A 23267-nucleotide genomic window follows, 5' to 3' on the forward strand; every position below is an offset into this window, starting at 1 on the left:
AGGTTAGGACAGTATCAAATATTCTGTACTCTGCCCTTGGGTTTTTATGTCCTAGGTTTATTACTTTGCATTTATCCACATTTAATGCCAGTTGCCACAGCTCTGACCATTTTTCCAGTTTACCCAAATCATTTGCCATTTGGCTTCTCCCTCCAGGACCATCAACCCTGTTGCAAATCTTCGTTTCATCAGCAAAAAGATATACCATTCCATCAAGACCAAAGGCGTATCTACCAAAAATATATATATATATATATATATATCTATAAATATTAGACCCTGCTGCCGATAGCAGGTATAGATCAACACACAAACCCAGATCAATTGAAATTCACTTGTGATCTCAGCACTGAAGGTTTATATCAAATAAACAGAATCAGACATACAAATCCTGTATTTGCAGGTATACAATAATAATATATGAAACTTAGCATCACAGGTATAGATCAAATAAATACATGGAAACAGCATTGCAGGTATTAATCAACTGACTAAGACATATTAACCCTGTATTTGCAGGTATACATAAATAATAGATGGAAACATAGCATAGCAGATATGGATCTACAGAATAACACAAAAACCCAGCTTTGCAGGTATAGATCAATTGGAATTCACATAAAAATACGGCATTAAAAGGTATATTTAAAACCCCCTAAATTCCAGACATAGATCACAGGTTGCACACCCCAAAGCCAGCCCTGGCGTCCACACTGCATAGAACCTGACTAGCACCCAAATTACACACATATAAGATTTGCCATCTTTGTCCCCAAACAGCCCAGCACAAGTCAACTTTGTTCCCAAACAGTCTGGCCTGTGCCATCTTTGTCCCATATACACCCTGCCTGTGCCATCTTGGTCCCCAAGGCTCAAACCTCCTGCTAGTGCCATCTTTGCCCTTCCACAATTATACATCTATGATACACACAAACACTTTTACAGTCACTCACTAATTCACACTTTCATTCAGACAACTCATCCACACATTAACTCATGTTCTCCCTCATTCAGACAACTCATGCTCTCCCTCATTTAGACAATTCATCCACACATTAACTCATGTTCTCCCTCATTCAGACAACTCATGCTCTCCCTCATTCAGACAATTTATCCACACATTAACTCATGCTCTCCCTCATTCAGACAACTCATCCCCATATTAACTCATGCTCTCCCTCATTCACTCAATGCATGCACACATTAATTCACTCTTTACTTATATCACTTTCTAACCCCTCTCCTTCCCTTATCACTTTCTAACCCCTCTCCCTCCCTTATCACTCCCTAACCCCTCTCCCTACCTTATCATTCTCTAACCCCTCTCCCTCTCTTATCACTCCCTAACCCCTCTCCCCCTTTGTAGTTCTCACCTTGAGGTCCAGCGACGGGAGAACAAGGCTTCTGCCTTCTTGCACTACTGCGGTGCCCGCTGCTTCACTGCTGAGCGCCGTAATATGACGTCTTAAGCGGTTGCTCGGCGCCCCTCTCTCTCCTCCGCATAAAAAAAAAAGACAGCGTTTAAAAGCCGCTCGCTGGTGCCCGCTGCTTCACTGCTGAGCGCCGAAATATGACGTCATATTACGGCGCTCAGCATGAAATGCCGGCACCGGGACAGAGGCAGAGGCCTCGTGGAGGAGAATGAGAGGCGCCAAGCAGTTGCTAGGCCCCCCTCTCTCTCCTCCGCATCAAAAAAAAAAAGACGGCGTTTGAAAGCTGATCACTGGCGCCCCTTTCAAATGGCGCCTATGGCACGAGCCATAGGTGCCATACCCTAGATACGCCTCTGATCAAGACCATCTGCAATATCACTAATAAAAATATTAAAGAGAATGGGTCCAAGTACAGACCCCTGAGGTACCCCAATGGTAACAAGACCTTGCACCGATATACTCCATTGACTACGACCCTCTGTTGTCTGTCACTAATCCACCAATCCAGGGTTGTCCAAGTTTTTTCTGGCGTGGGCCACACTCATTTTTCACCGAGAGAAAATATGGAATTTTAGCTTTATAATGCATATTAATACAGGGTTAATTTGGCGATATTAAAAAAAGCATTGGACAAACAGTTTTTTGATCGACTTTTATTTGTCATTCTATCAATACTAAATTACTTAAACAGTAAAACAAAGTAATTCCACAAACCATTTAAAACAAGTTTAGCCAAATAAAACTGCACAAGGCTGGAGCACACTGTGGGTACAAGCTGGATTTAAGCTGACTGACGCACACTAGAGGCTAGGATGACCACATCTTATTTCTGCCATTTAGGGACACACTATGAAGCGCATGAGATTACACACGCATTTTTAAATATGTAATATGTACGCATCTCCCCCCTTCTCCGCTCATTCCAGCAATGAAGGGGTTAATGGAGAAACACTGCCCCCTGCCTGTTCCGGCAACGAAGGGTTTAAGGGAGGCGGCCTCCATACGGCACACGGAAGCGCCGCCTCCTCTGTTAGCAGCCATGCGTCTCCATCACCGCGGTCGTGCCATAATTCACACAATCATTTATTCTCTCACTCATTCACACAAATCATTTACACTTATTCATTAATGCATTCTCACAAATGAAACGCCGGCACCACGACCGGATTGAGGCTTCCCGGGACTGTCCTGGACAATCAGGGACAAGTGGTCACCCTCCTGGAGGCAGGGCCGAATAGATAGATCTTATGTGATGGGATTGGGAGTAAATCAGTACACTAAAGAAAGTCATCATACACAGGATGCCTTAAACCATAATTTAGTACCACTGATCCTTTTTGATAAAATATGCAGATTGAAAGAGAGTAAATAACACAAAACCTTTATATTTCCTCTCACTGATTTCTGGGCCTTGAAAGTTTTGTCCTCTGAAGTGACTACAAATTCAGGAGGGTGTTTTATCTCTGGATAAGTAAAAATTAAATAGTTCTTTTTATTCATACAGTAAGTAAAGCACCAGGAAACCGATGACCAAATACACACACACCAGCACAGGCTCTGCCCCACGACACCCAAACACACACACCAAGACAGGCACTGCCCCACCGACACCCAAATACACACACCAGAACAGGCTCTGCCACACTGACACCCAAACACGGAAGCATCTTCAAAGGGACGGGATGAAGAGCTTCACTAAGGCACTGGGTGCAAGGTGCAGACTCGCAGGCTGCTTTAAAATCATGAATCAATCGGCTGGCCCGGTTTCCCGGGGGCCAGTCTGGCCCTGCTCACGCAGGCCGCACCTCAAAGTCTGGCAGGCCTTATTTGGCTCACGGGTCGCACGTTGGATGCCCCTGGTCTAATCCATTCAACAATATGTGGGACAAAAGCCTTACTGAAATCAAGATACACAATGTCTGCTGCACCACCTTGATCAATTACTCTAGTCACCCAATCAAAAAAATCAATAAGATTCGTTTGGTATGATCTTCCTGAGGTAAACCCATGTTGTATTTGATCTTGAAACCCATGTGACAATCCTATGCTTTAAGTTTCCATTAATTTCCCCACTACAAATTTAATACTCACAGGCATGTAGTTGTCCGATTCCTCCCTACTTTCTTTTTTGTAAATGGGCACAACATTCACTAATTTCCAATCCTCTGGGACGACTCCCGTTAACAATGACACCAAGCACGTTTAATAACTTTGGGGGTATCCTATCAGGCTTACTTGCTTTTACCTTAGACTTTAGACTGCTGAAGTAGAACCTCTTCCTTGATAAACTCTGCTAGGCAGTCTGCTAGTTATTCACCCTCTTCTAGATACCTTCCTTATTTTTTTTTTATAATCAAACCCTTATTTTACTTTTGTTCTCATTTGTGCATCTAAAAATGTTTTATCTTCCCTTTTTACTGACTGCCTCTTTCTGCCTAATCTTATTGATCTGTTTGTCTGTCTTCCTGTGTTTTTTTTTAATGATTACTAAAAGCTAACTTTTTGTTGTTTACTATTTTGGCCACTTCTGCGGAGTACCACAGTGGTTTCTTTAATGTTTGCTCTTACTGACAAGCCTAATACAATTTATCTTTGCCTCCAATAATTCAACTTTTAAATTTATCCTGGACCACATTTAAACAGATGGTCAACATATTCTATCAGTTCTAGGAAACACGATCTTCTATAAAGAACTTTCCATAGTTTGACACAGATTCAACTTTAGGCTTGATATAGCTGTGTTGGTGCAAGAAAGTCAAAGGTGATATGTTTGAAGGTCATTTTTTCAAATAAAGTGATCTTTAAGGTTCTGAAAGCTTATGTGATTGTACATCCTTTTTTTCTGTGTTGGCCCAGTAAAATAACATCAACTTTGACTAAAGCCTCCATAGTCTTTTTAATAAAGCCAGGCTGCCTTCTGCAGTGTGCATAACATAATGATTGTGATGATATACAGATGGTCTTTCTATCTACAAAAACCGGTCTGGGAAGGTATATGACTTTATGTAAACTATTCATTCTGTTGATATAGTGGATTGTTAAAAAGCTGTTTAGAAACAATAAATAAATATAAAGGAATTATTTATTTATGAAATTATTTAAGCCTGGGACATTTCCTTAATCTGTCAATGTTATAAATTAAGAAAAGAAATATAAAAAGAAAACGTTTTGGCATCTCTGTTCCTTTAACATTAAGATTTGGCTTGACATGGAGGGGAATATAGTGATTCACTATGTGTACAAGGAGGAGAAAAATGATTTTAATGAGACTGGGAAATTGGAAAAACAGATGCAAACGAAGAAAGATAGCAGATTGAAGATTAAAGATAGAAGAGAAGGGAGATTGAAGATGAAGAAGATACAGAAACAGAACTGGTCAGCAGAGAAGATATGGAAACATTTAGAGTGTGAGAGGGAAAGTGAACAAGAATGTGAGTTTGAGAGAGTGAGACTGAATGTGGGCACCGGGCAATGAATTTAGATCCCGAATCGAAAATGCCCCCGAATTTTCAACAGGAAACAAAATGTGTTACCCAAAAATGAATGGGCCAAAAGCTAACCAAAAAATTGTCCAATTTGTTTTTGGCTCATTCGCACATGTCTAATACATAGAGTATACCTGAAAGATCTTATAGGTGCTGGAGATGCCTGGGGGTGTCATGATCATACATACACATATGGTGGAGCTGCTAGAGAATCCAACCTTACTGGAGGTCAATAACCAATACTTTGAATCATATCTCAGATTCAAGCTTTGCGGCGACACCAGCTTCTGTGTTGCTCCACTACACCCAGGGGTATAGAGACATACAAATGTTCTTTGACAATCCACTTGCTCAATGCAGCAAAAGCTCTTACACCTAGGCACTCGAAGCAGACTTCGACCCCACTTTTGGGGAATAGGTGGAAATAGTGGATCGGATAAGGATAATCGAAAACATGCTTCAGAAATTGAGAGGCACGTGGGCAGCCAATGAATTGAAATGGCTTACATGGGTGCAATATCTGAACTATGGGCAGCTGCCCATCACTAAAGCACCGTTATAGGTAGTCCTGGGGACAGAAGAGTGAGTTTTTAAGTGAGTTTTGTTACTAATGTTTAATTCTTATAGGTTTTTGTTCACAAACCTCTATACTACAAATTGTAATGGAATGAAGCAAAAGATCGATAAGTAATGCTAGATGGCAATGAAGAAACAGGGCGTCTCTATGTCTTGTCCCAGAGCTTGCAGGGTGCCAGACTCTGCCATTGTTGACATTTTTGACCATCATCATGTTATGACCTGTCATTCTCCAAATGTTGTAATTTCAATTAAAAGGGAATTTTAAAAAAATCCTCTGTAGTACTTTGGATGCCTTGAATATGAACTGCTGTCAAACTTTTGGGAGACAGCTCAGCCCAGCAAAGAATATCTGTGTAAGCAGATAAGCATTTTCCCCCTGGATCTTCTTGTGCCAAAACCTTAGTGTCATCCAGACCATGAGGATTTATCTGTAACTTGAGTAGCACATCAGTTGTTCTTGGGTCCAACATTCTAGTTCCACCTTTTTCTCCCCAGCCTGTCAAACTGGCATCCATAGTGATAGTTCAGTTGAGTGAAGGGCTTCATGAAAGTCCCGTCAACAAACCCTTGTCCCTTAGCCGCTACATAAGGAAAGATCTTATCATCCTTGGGACATAGATCCTCAATATTTAGACAACTCTGTTCTGCTCCCAATACCTCAAAAGGAATGACTGAAGGGAAAGTGAATAGCCAAAGCACAAGGTACTGCACATCTGCCAAAAATACTCTTCCTCAAAGAACTCCTTAAAAGAAAGAGTGCGCTGGCCTTTATTATCTGCTGCTTCCACCTAGACAAAGGAACTCTTTCTGCTGAAAAGTCCAGAAGGAGGAGAAGAAATTCTCGTTTTTTGTTGACTGGCCAACCTAGACATTCTGATGTAGTTAGTGCCAGGGCACCATAATCTTCTAGAATATAAGTGGAAGAGGCCTTTGTCTTTGTGACAACAAGAGGCTGAGGAAAGCACCAAATAGCAGGGCCCTGTATTGAAAATGCTTCACCTCCTGATGTCATGGAACAGCCACTTAAGGTGAATGGCTCCAGAAGAGCTACCAAAGCAAATGGGAACAGGAAATCCAAACTGTTTCCATATTGAAACAAATATGTCTTATTTAAGGATCCAGGAAGGGCAGATCTACTATAGGTCTTAGTTTGCATGAGATCTTTGGAACAATAAAGACACCTTCTATGATACAGGAATAATAACTTCCTTTTTGAAAAAAACATTGGACCATAGGAGTCAAATTTTCTCAACTTTCATGTCATGAAGAGCAGTAATCATAAAAAGAGGAGGGGTCTTGCTTTGAATTGTATGCAGTGTGGTTCATCTATCATTTGCAAAGGCCACTTGCCAAATGTAATTTGTACCCAAGCATCTAAAAATAAACTCAGACTGCCCCGACTGGAATAAACTTGATGCCCTTGAGCAGTAGGGCTTCTCGCTTGAAGTCGTTGAGTTACAAGGCTCAATCTGGTTCTTGACTCCTCTGTGCGATCCAGCTGTGACTTTTGGACCAAAAAATTACTTATACACAAAAGGCATAGTGCCTAACTCTTGGACATACTGTCTGCAGAACAACTTCTTATCCATAAGGCAGCTGCCACATTCTTTGTAACAGTTAAATCCTCCTTGCAGCTGCTCCACTCAGGGCTTGACTACTCGTGTCATAGAAGCTAAGGCAATCCTTGGATCCATTGGATCCAGTGTACTGCAAATAAAAATTATTCCTATTCAGCAAACGGCACACTAAATCTTGCTTTTAAAACTTGTGCCAAACTTGTCCAACTAATTATTTGCAATGGCATACATTGCTATAGAAACAGAGACCAGAATAAGACACGCATGTCTGATGTCATCCACTATTGGTGGCCATCTAGGTAAACATGCAGCCCGCAGCTCCTCTGCTTCCTTGCAAAAGAGAGAACAGCCACCTACTGTCCCCCCATGGACAAGAGAAGCCACATCCACAGCCCTCTGAGGGAACTCTGCTGCTGCCCAACACCACCCAAAGACCTGCTTAGTGCGACCTCGGTATGGTCACCTAATCTTCTAGGTAATTGCCAAGCTAAATGATGAAGTGGTGGGAGAAATAAATTTACATAAAACCACAACAAATGCAAGTATCAAGTTATTAAGATAAACTATTATATAAAAATATGTTTTATAAATATTATATAAAAATTGCAAATATCAATCCATTAAGATAAACTGAGGAAAGGCAGACTGAAGGACTTTGCAACCCAAAGAAAGAGGGGGGCTTCAGTAAGTAGTTTCTGATGAATGTGCGGCAAGATCACAGGTACCAACTTTAAGAATGCTTTTTGAACAGGCATTAGTTCAAGAGGATGAGACTCTCCTAGTAGAGTGGGCATTGTCATTTTGGAACCGGTTGACAGGTAGGCCTAGGAGATGATGTACACAATCCATTTGTGTAAGGTGACGGTCTGACCCAGACAGACTTTTCCAGGACTTGGTTTATCTCCAGAGAGATAGTAAGACCTCTAAATAGATGCAAGGTACTCTCGCAGGTTTCTTTAATCTGAGCGATTTGGAAAAATAGAAGGGAGAATGATTCATTAATATAAAAAAAAACATAGAGACCACTTGGCCAGAAGTTGAGGAACAGAAAAGACAACTTGATCTTGATGAAAGATAACGAAGGATTCTTCACAGCATAAAGCCTGGGGTCCATAGATTCTTTGGGCAGAGGTGATGGCAACAAAGAAGACAAACTTCTGAGTGATGGTGATGGGAGGACCCACAATGGAACAAATGATTAGACAGGAGAGCTCTCACAAAGTGAACACTTTGTGACCCTAAAAGCACACAGTGTTCATAAAATAGATTCAATTCTAGAAAACATACAAGTCCTCTGTATTTAAAAGTTGTGCTACCTGTCACAGAAGCCTCTGTGCTCTGGACTCCTCCTCTCTACAGACTATGGGGTTGTGTTTTTGGCGAGGTGAGTACAAGGGGTCCGTTGGGACTTCTTCCCCCTTGGTACAGACTCAGAGTACCAGGTTTCCCCAGTTACCAGAGACCTCTATGGCCAGTATTTGCACCAAGATCTGATATCCAGCTGCTTTCGGACAGAAGTCTATCCCAATGTGCATGGACATCTGCTGCTTCCATTAATTGCAAATGGTTTCCAACAAAGCGCTTGTTTACAATGAGCAGCCAGCCGACATTGGTGGAAGCAGTACAAAGCAAAGGGGGTCTATTTGAGGACCTCTCTAGCTGTAAGGATAAACTGCGGCAAGTGCTTTCTTTTTTGAAGGCACCAGAGAAATGGAAAAGTGCAAAATCAAGTACTTACTGGGCTGTTTGAGGCAGTGGACTGTCCCTGTAATGTAGCTCTTTCCTGGTGGGACCTTACACCTGAGATTCTTGGGAAGTGTAGTGATGCCAAGCAGGCAGGAACAATCATTCTACCTGATTTTTTTTCTTCAGAACTAATTGCAAGCAGGTGCCTGCCTCCGGGATTACAAGCACAAAACCAAACAGTGTTAGCTACTGACTTCAGGAAGTAAGAAGCAAGGCAAGCCAGGGGGAGAAGTCGTGTTCACAGAGAGGCATCTGGTAACAGGGGTAGCTATGGACACACTGGTCACAGGTGGCACATCAGGAAGGTACCTCAGCCCCCTGGCTGCCCCCTCTTCTGCTGTCAATGGGGAGGGCGCGCCTGCTGTGGCGGCTACATGCGGTCTCTGCAGCGCCGGCTGCCCCGCGCCCGTTCTCTTGGTGTCCTGTGGGCATCGCTTCTGCCTCGGCTGCCTAGAGAGCTTCTGGAAGCGGATGCCCAGTAGCGAGCGGCCCTGCCCTACATGCACCGCCGCTGTGAGGCAGCAGCGCCCCGGCTCCCCTCTGCAGGCGGTGCCGTGCGATCGGTGCCCGGCTCATGCCCCCTGCAGTGCCCGCTGGAGCTGCCTGACCTGCGGGGAGTCGTACTGTCCCGAACACTTCCAGCCACACATCGTACTAGAGGAAGGGGATATGTCCGGACACCGGGTGTGCGATGCGACCGGAGAAGAGTCGATGAGCATGAGGAAGGAGAGGGACCTCGGGCGGCGGTGCCCAGAGCACAGGGACAGAGCTGTGGAGCTGTTCTGTGGGGCGTGCAGGGTGTGTGTCTGCCCATTGTGCCCTCTCTTGGGGACCCACAAGGGGCACCCCGTGACCCTCCTGCAACAAGAGGCCCTGCACAAGAAGGTAATCGCATCTAATCAATAGTATGTGTAATAAAAAACATAGAGATCAATACAATTAAATCTAATCATTAATATTCAGTTAGCCAGAGGTAATGTATTGGCCTCATTAAAGTAGTTTGGTAACAAAAAAATAATGTTTAATTAAGTTAATAGACTGCAAGTTAACTTATGATTGATAAATATGGGGGGCTGTATTGGGCTTACAAAATAGGCTTATCTTCATGCCTGCGTGGTATATTCTTCATTGCGGTAAGGAGGCAGTCCTGAAAACATTAAATTTTTTGTAACTTTTTTTCTATTCACTCCTGCAATTACATCATACATTCCACGTGGAATGCTATCACGCTATGAAACAAAGTTCAATGTATTTCTATTGAGCGTATACCTCTGTACACCTGTGTACAGCCTGCATAATACATTTGATACCCCTAGTTGCATTGTAATGATCAAGATAATGGCAGTATAACAAAGTTTCTAGTTCTCGCGGTTAGGTTCCTTTTCTGAAGCTCCCATAATAGTCTCCCTAAAGTTCTGCAAATCTGTATGGGCAAGATACGATATCTGGTAAGATTCTTCTTCCATACCAGCGTGTCGTAACATCATGGGCGTCTGCAGAAAATGTTTCGGGGAGGGGCAAATCTTAATTTCATCATGCTCTGCACAATTTTTGACCAAGTCATGAAGGGAAGGGGCATAGTCCATTATCACATAAAGGGTTGTGGAACCTGAAGCAAAAGCCCAATAGAAGGGTCAAGCTGCCATTGTCTGATATGAGTGTTGTAATTTCTAATGTTTTTTATGTTAACATAATGTAACTAGAAACCACGGTGCCCCAGTGCGAAAATTGCACTGGTGCCACCCAACTTCTCCAAGTGACATGTCCCATATTGCCACTTTTGCCCCCAAGCAGCTCATCAATGCCATCGTAACCCCCAAACAGCCTGTCCATGCCATTTATCCCCCCAGGCTATCACTGCCCCCAAACATCTTATCTGCGCCATCTTTGCCCCAAAACATCTGGTCTGTTCCATTATTGCCCAAAATAGCTTGTCTGTACCTTCTTTGCCCCCTCTAACATACACTCTGGCACACATATGTAAACACACAAATTTACACATGCAAATGCTTACAAACACACACTTATATTATAAATACACATCTTAGATTGTAAGCTCGCAAGAGCAGGGCCCTCTTCTCCTTTGCACCAGTTTGTTATTGTATGTGGAATTGTTCTACTGACTGTAACAGCGCTGCGGAATCTGCCGGTGCTTTATAAATAAATGTAATGTAATCTATGCCCACAAACATATGTACACATCCATACTAACACTCAAACACTTAGACATTCATGCTCACATACAGTTATCCACACAAATCCATGCTTACATACATACAAACAGATAAGCCCACCCCCATCATCACCACCCCCAAAGTCCCTTTGTCCCCTCCTTTACTGTGCCACACCTCTCTTTTCCTCACTCATGTAGTTCAGGTATAGATTAAATGAACAACACATGGAAACACAGCATTGTAGGTATAGAGCAACTGAATAACACATACAAACCCTTTATTTGCAGGTATAGAGTAAATAAATAACACATGGAAACACTGCAGGTATAGAGCAACTGAAAATCACAAGCAAACTCAGCATTAGGTTAAATAATGAATGGAACCCCTAAATTACAGGCATAGATCACAAGTCAAACACCCCAAAGGCCAGCCCTGGCACCCAGATTGTACACACAGGACTAGCCCAGCAGTGGCGTCGGCAGGGGGGGCCAGAGGGGGCCATGCCCCCCCCCAGTTGAAAAGCCATTTTTTTTTCTTTCCCACAACCGTGATAGACGAGACAAGGAGAGTGAGAGGCGCCGGAATATGTTTTCAGCAACAGTTCGGCTCCTCTCACTCTCCTCCACGAGGCCTCTGTCTTGGTCGCGGTGCCGGCATTTCATGCTGAGCGACGGAATATGACCTCAGCAGTGAAGCAGCGCACACCGTGGCAGAGCAAGGAGACAGAGGCCCTATGCCATGCTATCCCCCCCCTTATCACACACACACACTCATTCACAAACATTCAGCATAAACTACAGCATAACACCCATCACTCTCACACAGTTACTAATCCACTCTCACTTAATGTTTTCCTACCTTTTTCTCTGTTAGTTACTTTTCCTCCTCCTCTTCGTTCTTCCTCTTGACTCTTCTTCTTCTTCTGTGTCCTGTCCTTCCGGTGCAGTAAAGAAGGTGGGCGTGGCTTCAGTGCTATGTGCCGGGATCTGACATCAAATCCCGACGCACAGCATCAGTTGCCGCGCGCATAGCAAGGGAGAAGGATCGGAGGTCTGTATTAACAGACCTCCCGCTCCCTTGATTGATTTTAAGCCGGTTGGGGTGAGATTTTTGATCTCCCCAACCGAGCTTGCTCCTCCAGCGGCGGACATTAATGTCCGTATCTGGAGGAGTGCCAGCGTCACCCTGGACGGACTGCTCGCCCCCCCCCCACCTCCCCGTTAGGTACTGTGCGCACAATGTTAGAACGTGTGCGCTCCCTCCAAAGGCGCACAGCTTAGAGGGAACACTGCTCACGACTCTTTCGCTCATGCGGCACTCACTTCCGATTCGACCGTCATGACCCCCCTTCCCTTCTCGCACCTGTGGTCATTATCCGTGGTTCATAAGCGCAATGTCTCTACTATTTATGGTCCTACTCTACCCTCGAGGGTCGTGCGCCTCTATCATGCCTTCCCCTCTTGACACTGAATGCCATATCACACTTTCCTATCTACATTTCTGTAGTGGGGGGCGGTGGACTCTGCCTCGGCCTCACTACACACTCACACATATTTACTTACACTGCTCACAAGTACTTCCCACGTGTACCTCCACCAGAGCCTACCCACCTATCCGTACAGGATGGGATGTGGTTCTTTGACCGAATGGTTGGTCCATTGGCTCACATTGGATGCTTCGGCATCGGGCTACTGTTTTGCCCTATTTGGTATATGGCGTGCCAAACATGCAGCTTCCCACATACATAAAATTAGAGAATCTAAAGGCACCCTGCGTTACGAAACTAAGACAATTGCACAATGTTTTTATGATTTCTACTCTAAACTATATAACATACCCCCTCCTATGGGCTCCCCCGCTGCTCATGAGACACTCTCAGACTCTTATTTGGCCACACACTTACACCGTAAACTGTCCCGGGCAGGCTGTAGAATCTCCTATTACCCTTACGGAAATCACTGCGGCACTCAAATCGCTTCCGAAAGGAAAATGCCCGGGTTTAGATGGCTTCACGCCCCTGTATTATCGTTAATTTCTACCCGCCCTGGTCTCGCTATTCTCTGCCTTGGCTAAGGGTGCTCCCCTGGATCCTCAATCTAATGTCGCACAAGTCTCGGTCCTTCCGAAGCCCGGTAAGGATACAGAGTTGTGCGGCAGTTACAGGCCCATATTCCTCATCAATTCTGACTTAAAAATTCTGGCGAAGGTCCTGGCGACTAGACTCCAACCCTTCATTCCTTCCCTTGTTCACGAGGATCAGGTCGGGAAGCACGGGACAACGTGGTTAAAATCCTTAACTTACTCGCTCTGACCCGTCATCACCAGCTCCCCCTTTTACTCGTCTCTATGGACGCCGAAAAGGCGTTCGATGGAGTCTCCTGGCCTTTTGTTTTTCGACTCCTCACCGCTTTGGGGCTAGGTCCTTGTTTTGTGCAGATGATTAAGACTATGTACAGTAACTCTTCCGCTTACATACGTGTCAATGGGACTCTATCGGAGAGGATAACCCTCTCCAACGGTACCCTGGCTGCCTTCTTTCTCCTTTATTATTTATTCTAATGCTGGAGCCATTGGCGAACGCTCTGCGGGCCAACCCACTTATTAAGGGGATTCGGGTAGGGGATGCGGAACACAAATTGGCCATATATGCCGACGATATGTTGCGCTTGGTTACGGACCCGGTGACCTCTGTCCCGCAAATTGTATCTTAACTGGACATTTTTCACTCCCTAACTAACTATAAAATTAACATTCAAAAATCCGAGCTCCTGGGCATCCATATAGATCCCTCTCATCGTTCTCTCCTCTCTCGTGACTATCCCTTTCGCTGGACTGCCGACTCTCTTACTTACCTGGGTGTCCAAATACCAGCTGACCCCTCAGACCTTTACGCTAAAAACTTTCTACCTCTAATCTCTAGGATCGCCGCAGACCTACGCCACTGGTCCTACACCCATGTATCCTGGTTCGGACACATGGGTGTCATCAAAATTAATATCCTACCGCGACTGCTATACCTAATACAAGCCCTTCCTATTTTTATTCCTCGGACTTTCTTCCGGGGGTGTCGCCGGATCTTCGCCAGGTATATCTGGTCCAACGGGATTGGCCTTCGCTCATTTAACTCGTCCTAAGTCAGCAGGGGTATGGGCCTTCCTGATATAGAGGGCTACTGGGTGGCCTTGCATTTGCGATGGGTGGCGGAGTGGACCCATGGGAGGGGGGGTCACTGGGTTCATATTAAGGGTTCTTTTCTAATCCCATCTCCGCTATACCTTGGTAGCCGGCCAAATACACTACACCACTGATACGTTCCCACCCCACTATTGCCCCGACACTTCGTATATTACGAAAATCCCAAACTAACCACTGCCTTATTGGTCCTCCTGGTCCTATGATCCCGATTTCACTCAATCCGGAATTCCCCCTGCCTGATGGCGAGACAGCCCTTCGCCCCTTTTTGACTCATGGAGAAGACGTTCTCCGAGTCTTTAACTTTCTCTGTAGAGGTGCTTTTACCCCTCTTACCAGTCTATTACATGGGATTGTCCCCACCTTCCAACATACATTTCTCCATCATCTCGTCCCTTTCTCCCCTATCCATGCTCGATAGGCCGTTAACTCCCTTTAAGTCCCTTTGTGCGGACTCTGCGGCGACTTCTCACCTACTTTCCAGAATTTACAAATTATATGTTGATGGTTGCATCTCCACTAAGCCCTACTTCCTGGGATTGTGGGAGGGCGAACTAGGAATCACTCTGGACCCGGAGTCTTGGGATAATGCCATCAAGCTCACACATAGTTGTTCCATCTCCAGTAGACTCCAGGAGTCTGCCTACAAGTTACTAACGCGCTGGTACAGGGTCCCTGCGACCATACACATCTTTGCTGCCCATGTCTCACCTGCCTGCTGGAGGTGTGGATCTTCTAAGGGTAAGTTTCTTCATTTGTGGTGGGACTGTCCCTTAATTAAGCCCTACTGGTCCACTATTCTTCGTGTAATTAGGCATGTGGATGACCCTGACATTACGTTTGACCCGGTGTTCTGCTCCACATACACGATGCTCCTGTGAGCTCCTACAAACGCTCTCTCACCATGCAGCTGCTCACTGCTGCTAAGTCAGTCATTCCTCGGTTCTGGAGGTGCACAGGTACGCCACCCCTTTCTGCCTGGCTGTCCCGTGTCAACTTTATTTACCAGATGGAGGAGCTTGTTATGTCCTCTAGGGGCCTTGATTATAATCATGGCCTAAAGTGGCTCCCCTGGCAATCTTTCATAACATCCCCGAGGTTATCCGATTTTCTGGTGACGCCTAATCGTTATAAGGTACATACTACGCCAAGCCTCCTGACATTTTATTGCACTTCTTGTCTGATTTTGCACTCACACTTTTTTCTTTCTTTTTCCCTCCATTGGGATCCTTTTCATATTGTCTCTCCACCGGACTGGACTCAAGGTCCATGTTTTCTGTTCTTGTCTGTTTTTTTTTTTTGTTCTTCTTGTGCCACTCAGGTTGCCCCTGATTATAGGTACTCTCAGATGTGTTCTGCTGCTACATTGATAGATACCTCTTCTGTACCTCCCCGATGTGTTGTTTTTAATGTTCCCTTTTCAACTTACCTGGGTGGACCCACTCAGATGTATGACCACATACATATGCCTGATCTTCTGGTATGTTTGTTTCACTGCACATTGTATACTGATTTCTGCCTGTGACATTACGTGCATTACCTTGGTCATTGTATTTTATACGGTCCACTCTGTTCTACTTGTATATCTGCAACTCAATGTATGCTTTTTACACTCTTTTAATAAACTGAGATTTGAGAAAAAGAAAAAAAAAAAAGAGTGAAAGAATAAATGATTGTGTGAATGAATTGTGTGAATGAAAGTGAATTAGTGAGTGATTGTAAAAGTGTTTGCGTAAATCATAGGTGTATAATTGATTTGTCAAAAAGGCAAAGATAGTATAAGCAGGGTGTTTATGGGACAAAGATGGCACAGGCAGGGTGTTTATGGGACAAAATATGGCACAGGTAGCGTGTTTATGGGGCAAAGATGGCACGTCCTATGTGTGTGTAATTTGGGTGCTGGTCAGGTTCAATGTGGGCAATTGGATGCCAGGGCTGGCTTTGGGGTGTGCAACCTATGCCTGTAATTTAGGGCTTTTTATCTATACTGTTAATGCTGAGTTTTTATGTGAATTCCAATTGATCTACACCTGCAAAGCTGGGTTTGTGTGTTAATGTGTTGGTCTATATCTGCTATGCTGTGTTTCTATACATTATTTATGTTTACTTGCAAATACAGTGTTTGTATGTCTTATTCAGTTGATCAACACCTGGAGTGCTGTTTCCATGTGTTGTTTTTTTGATCTATACCTTCAGTGCTGAGTTTACATGTCATTTCCAGTTGATCTATTCATGCAGTGCTATGTTTCCATACATTATTTATGGATACCTGCAAATACAAGGTTTTTATGTCTTATTCAGTTGCACGTGCTGTTTCCATGTGTTGTTTATTTGATCTATACCTGAACTACAGGGAGTAAGTAAAAGAGAGGTGTGGTTTAGTGAATGAGGGGACAAAGGGTGTGGTAGCGGAGGGAGTGATTGCACGCTAGGGAGCATGGAGCGGGGCCCAAGGAAATGCTTGGGTAGGGTCCAATTTTTTCACTATAAAATATATTGGCAACAGGGTCTAATATTTATATATATATATTGGCAGCAGGGGCTAATATTTATATATTGGTAGCAGGGACGAATATTAATATATATCAGCAGTAGGAACGAATATTAATATATATCGGCAGCAGGGACGAATATTAATATATATAGGCAGCCGGGGCTAATATTTATATATATTGGCAGCAGGGGCTAATATTTATATTTATATTTGCAGCAGGGGTTAATATTAATATATATTGGCTGCAGGGGCTAATATCTATAAATATTGGCTGCAGGGGCTATTATCTATAAATATTGGCTGCAGGGGCTAATATTTATATATATTGGCTGCAGGGTATAATATGAGTATATATCGGCAGCAGGGGCTAATATAAGTATATATCGGCAGCAAGGTATAATATTAGTATATATTGGCAGAAGGGTCTAATATTAAAGAATGAAAAATAACTGCCAGTTCAGCTGTTGTTTTGAAATCATATTTCAATCACGGTCTTTACTTCAAAGAGATAAGTACATATTATGTAGTTAAAAATGGATGTCTAACGCATATATATTTATATATATAATATGAAAGCTGGAGACGCCAGCACCCTGACTGCCTCTTTTAGAAAGCTTAAAATTGACCGGATGTTCCAGAAGGGCAATTATACGAAACATACATCAAAATCAACACAAAATGGTTTATTGACCCCTAGTCCCCTGACTTGAACACCATCAAAAACATGTGGGGTGAACTGAAGAGGAGAGTCTACTAGCCTCGACCTTGACATTGTCCTTATAAGAAAAGACTCAAAGGAGAAAGGGCAAATGGAGGTAGCACAAATTATTGACTGAAATAGTGCCAACAATTGCGGCACGCATATATTTAACGATTTTTGTTGTGTTTGATATCCATGAGAGCAGATAATTCTTGTGTATTATTTGAAGAATTATTGTTTCATAGCCTTGTTTGCTCATGTATACCAAGGGTGCCAATACTTGTGGAGGCACTGTACATACATACATACATAAATTAATACCGTATTTCCCCATGTATAAGACGCACCTTTTTTAGAAAAATGTGGGGTCTAAATACTAGGTGCGTCTTATACAGTGGTTGTAGATTGCAGTTACTACTTCCCAGTCCCTACATGCAGTCACACTAACAATTGGCCCTGCCCCTTTCTGATTAACAGTCCCTCTCTAGAGTCACACTGATGAGTGGCACCGCCACTTATAGCGTCCACATGGGCCAGCAACTCAGCTAACATTAAGTATAACATTAATATTTGGGCTGCTGAAAGTAAGGGGAGGTGGGGGTTAATTTAGGGGCAGTTATGGTTAATGGGGTGTTTAGGGTTAATTTAAGGCAGCTATGGTTGATGGGGTCTTAAGAGTTAATTTAGGGGCAGTTATGGTTAATGGGGTGTTTAGGGTTAATTTAGGGGCAGTTATGGTTGATGGGGTCTTTAGGGTTAATTTAGGGGCAGTTATGGTTAATGGGGTCTTTAGAGTTAATTTAGGGGCTGTTATGGTTGATGGGGTCTTTAGGGTTAATTTAGGGGCAGTTAATGGATGGGAGTGATGAGGATGAATTTTATGATAAATAAAACTTGAGGTTTTTTTAAAAACAATTCGGCCCCCAAAATTAAGGTACATATTTATTCACACATACTCATCCATACTCCCTCCAGCACCACCTTACCTCACCTGCAGATTTCTCAGTGGTGCTCACACACTGTGCAAGCAAGTTCTCTTTTACCTCCCAGGGAAAGCAGGAACGTGACCCAGCTGTTTTCCTGCTTCCCCTGGGCAGTACAAGAGAGGTTGCACGCACAGAGGTAAGCTGTGGGCCCATGCAGAAGTGGTCCCCCGGGCACCTAGAAGGGTGGGCCAGTGCCAATTGTGAGCCCAGTGACCATTTTTTTGGCGGGCTCAAGGTTCCGCTGCTATGGACCCCCATGAATGACTGCCCCTGGAATGCCCAGGAATGGCTTGAGCTGCCCATTTTGGCCTCCACCTTTAATGCGTGGGCAAAAGCCTGCAGCAATCGAAGGGTCGCAACTGTGACCGTGCCTGCCACTCCCACAGGGAGCCCTGCTGCTTACCTGTGCTTTACTCGCAGACACTGTGCGAGCAACGTCTCCTGGACTGCCCAGGGGAAGCAGGAACCCAGCGGAGTCACGTCACATTCCTGCTTCCCTTGGGCGGTACAAGAGAAGTTGTTGACCTACTGGTTATGAACCTTGCTTCCAGTCCAACATTTGCCTTGATTGAGTTTGGACCATCCCTTTATACTACTTTCCCAGCCTCCTTTTAACCCTGAGACATTAGCATAATTACAGAATTAACTACTTCCTTATGTCCCTACCCTGCACTATATTGTGTGCTTTGACCTTCATGGGCTGGGCATTGAGGGCTTTTAAATAGTTTTTTAGTTTTACCATTTGGTTGACAATTTATGGAGAATAGGAGAAAATGATTACTTTTTTGTGGGGAATTTTGGGGTTTTTACTAATCTAGGTATATATTAATAGCTTAACTTGTCCTGAATCCTATGAACAAAGAAACACTGGGTGCCTGGTTGCCCAGGAGTGGAAAAATGCCACCAATTTTGTGGTCAGGTGACTTGCTGCCCAAGTCCAATTAGGTCTCTGCTAGAACTCCTTTACACTGCCTAAAATCATACAGCAGCAACATTTTTAGAATCACATTGAAACCTAGCCCAGTTAAAATAGGCAGATTAAGCATGGATTGAACTGACTGTCTGGTTTTTAATGGGGCTTATAATCACAGGAGGCAATTCATTTTCTGTGCCCGTACAATGCCATACCTTGTTTTCTGTGGTCTATAAATGTACCTGGATATTCCTTGCTTGGATCATCTGTGCCCTTCACTGCTTGTGGGTCTCGCGTGCAGCAATATGGTTCTGATATGAGGTTTTTACCAATTAAACAAACATAATCTTTTAACCCCTTAACGACCTTTGCCGGTTCAGGACCGTCATGGAAAAACGGTCGCTTAACGACCTTTGACGGTCCTGAACCGTCAAAAAATTAAATAAGCTTAGAAAGTGATCAACGATCACTTTCTTCGCTTAAACGGCGTTACTGTAATGCCTCGATGTCGAGGCATTCAGCAAGGCCGAGATCGGCATCGGGGGCCATGTCTGGCCCCTCCCCGGGGCGTCAACAGCCGCCATACATTGTATGGCGGCGGATGCCCGTTTTAAAAGCGTTTAGGAGGCGATCAACATTGGGGTGTTGTTTGACAGTGACATATACAGAACCTGTATATCTATAACTAAAGTACAATTTGTGTGAAAAAAATAAATAAAACAAATTACTAGGGTTAAAATAACAGCAATTTGAATACCCTGGGGTGTCTAGTTTTCAAAAATATATGGTTTGACGGGGTTAAATTGAGTTAACCGGCTTCAAAGATATTCCAAAGAGGAGATGGCGGCAGAATGACCAAATGACTACCTGAATTACGCATGCCCCAAAAGTAGCCCTTTACCAGCCAAACAATCTGACAAACCCATGCATGTGGGGTATCGCTGTACTCAGGAGATGTTCCTGAACACACATTGGGGTGTTGTTTGACAGTGACATATACCAGGACCTGTATATCTATAACTAAAGTACAATTTGTGTGACAAAAAAAAAAAAAAAAATTACTATTACAAAGTTTGACAAAGTGTAGTTGTATAATTGGTGCATGGAAAGGGTTAAAATAACAGCATTTGGAATACCCTGAGGTGTCTAGTTTTCAAAAATATATGGTTTGAATGGGTTAAATTGAGTTAACCGGCTTCAAAGATGTTCCAAAGAGGAGATGGAGGCAGACTGACCAGATTTGTTAAAAAAGATTTGGAAATCATAAAACGCTGCTTGTACTTATTGCCCTATAACTTACAAAAAACAGCAAAAAAACATAAAAACATTGGGTATTTCTAAACTCAGGACAAGTAGTAGAATCTATTTAGCTAGTTTTTTTACTTGCTTTTTTAGGTGAGTAAAAGATTTTTCAAATAAAAGTCATAAAATGTGTTTTTTTTTCAATTTTTCACCATGTTTTTTTTATTTTTTTTATAGTAAATAAGATGATACGATCAAAATAATGGTATCTGAAGAAAGCCCATCTTGTCCTGAAAAAAACAATATATAACTTATGTGGGTACACTAAATGGGTGAGGAGAAAATTACAGCTGAACACAAGCACCACATAAGTATTAAAACAGCCTCGGTCCCACAGGGTACAAAAAGAAAAAACGAGCCCGGTCCTTAAGGGGTTAAACCTGTATTAAAACGGTGACAACAACACTTTCCATTTCATTCCAAGAATATTCTCCAAAATAAATATATTGGCTCTGGCACCTCAACCATTAGAGAGCCTGGATCAGACATGCAAGTGTAAGGTTGAGTGCTAGGCTGTCATTAAATCAGTAGGTTGGTGTCCAGCCAGATAACATGACAAATTTTAGACCCCAACAGAAGCTAAGCGTGTTAAAAGAACAAGAATTCTTAAGGGAAATAAGGGGATGTAGTGCGTGTGTCTGTGTTTGATTTAGGGAAGTGATACTAGCTAGCCTGAAATGATAACAATACAGCAAAAGGGACCCGGAACCAGACAGACAGAGAAAACCTAAAAAGCATGATCCAAAGGATGTAATCCAAAAAAACAAGCTGGGGTCAGTAACCAAAGCAGGTAATCAGACGAGCTGGGGTCAAAAGTACGGAGATCAGCGAAGTCAGGGTACAGATGCCAGGAAACAGCAGCCAGGACGGAAGTCAGAAGAAGCTAGGTCATACACGAGAACGTAGGATACTAAGGAACTCACTTGGTAGCTAGAACAAAACACAAGGGCAAAGGGGAAATGACCCATAGTGTTACACCTACCTGTCCGGCCGGGGTCCCACGGCGTTCCTCGCACACGCCCCCCTCGTGTACTGACGTGCGCTCTACACGCACACGAGGGGGCGTGCGTATAGAGCAGGCAGCCTCCCGGTCACTGACAGCTCTGTTCGGGCTGCCGCAGCATATCAGCGGCGATCGGAGAAACGATCCGCCGCTACATGCTCGCGGCACCCGACCAGTACCTCTTCTGCCTGTGTGGCGCTGCCGCGTCGCTCGAGGCGGCAACACAGGCAGAGAGGACCTCGTAGTTTACCGCCGCGGGCATGCCGGCGGCGATCAAGTGTTTGATCGCCGCTGCATGTCCACGGAGGTTGTTTTACCTCCCCTGCCTGTGTGGCTCCTCCGCGTCTTTCACGGAGGTAACACAGGCAGGAAGTTATGTTTGTTGTTGCCATCGCGACGACGCTAATTGCGCCGGTCGCGATGACGTCATCTTACCTGCTCTCCCGCCATTGGCTCTATTTAAACCTTCCTGTTTCCTTGTTTCCTTGCCCGTTCAACGAGTCCATGTTAATGTTCTCTGGGTGCTCTTGTGTATTGATTGATCTCCACGTGTACCAGACCTCGGCTTTGTTATTTGACCTCGATCCTGCGCTGCCCGTCCCGACCTCGGCTTTGTTGTTTGACCTTGATCCTGTGCTGCCTGCCCCGACCCCGGCTATTGTATTGACCACGCTCCTGTGCTACCTGTCTCGATCCCGGCTTGTCTATCGGATATTCTCGCCTATTCTGCATCGTGGGTCCATCACCTGTGGTGCCTGATCCGGCGTAACACATAGCTGTTAAATAGCCTGAAAGGGGCTGGCTGAAAGTAGACAGGTGGGTAAGGCAGTTAATTAAACATCAGCTGAGTAAGTCTGGCACAGTTAAGGAAAAAAGGCTACAACACCTGGTTTTCCCAAGTAGTCTCCCATCCAAGTACTAACCAGGCCCAACCCTGTTTAGTTTCCAAGATCAGGCATATTCAAGGTGGTATGGCCATATCGCGGAAATCTCCAGGTTTGACCCAGAGAACTCCAGGTGAAGCTCTGGTTCTCCGGGTCAACACCTGAATCGTCCGGGTTGCAGGAGCGGGGTCTTGACACACATGACTCCCCGCCCATTTCCCCTTTAAATGGGGGGTGTTTCCCCGCAATGTCATTGGGAATGCCCCCAACAGCATCGGGACCGCCAGCAAGGGAAGGCAGCAGGTTGCCGGAGCTCAGAAGTTCCCAGATATGGGTATGGCCATAGTCTTCAGCTAAGTAACCCTGACAATTCTGTATATGCACATATTTGTGTTTACTGAGCACCACACATGGTGCTTTCCTATGGTACAGTAACTCGGGCAATTCACAGTGCAATTTCAATTGGTCATCCAAGCTTCTTGGGGACTCAACTGATTTTACCCACTGGTTATAGAAGGGGCTATTACAAGCAATGAATACCAATCCAACATTGGATTTGCACGGTGAATTAATTTACTTCTGACAGTATATGCATTCTAGTGCTTAGCGACCCATATCAAACTGCTGCACATACAATTCACAGGTGCCAATTTTTAAATGTAATGTTTACCATGTACAAACATTTTTAAACTTTAACTCATGACATAAAGTCATAGATTTTTGCATAGGTGTTGTACACGGGTGCCTGTTATCAAGATATGTATTTACTAAATTAGTGAGATCAAGGCCAGATTAAGGA

The 23267-nt window shown here is 44.1% G+C and overlaps 1 pseudogene; it reads left to right on the forward strand.

Annotated features, from left to right (window-relative positions):
* Nucleotides 1-9090: 9090 nt before the first annotated feature.
* LOC149285074 (tripartite motif-containing protein 14-like) overlaps nucleotides 9091-23267 on the forward strand; it is a 39522-nt pseudogene continuing 25345 nt past the window's right edge.

The sequence above is a fragment of the Sceloporus occidentalis genome, unplaced genomic scaffold, assembly GCF_023333645.1.
Source record: "Sceloporus occidentalis isolate IW3139 unplaced genomic scaffold, rSceOcc1.0.p SCAF_85, whole genome shotgun sequence".
NCBI lineage: Eukaryota > Metazoa > Chordata > Lepidosauria > Squamata > Phrynosomatidae > Sceloporus > Sceloporus occidentalis.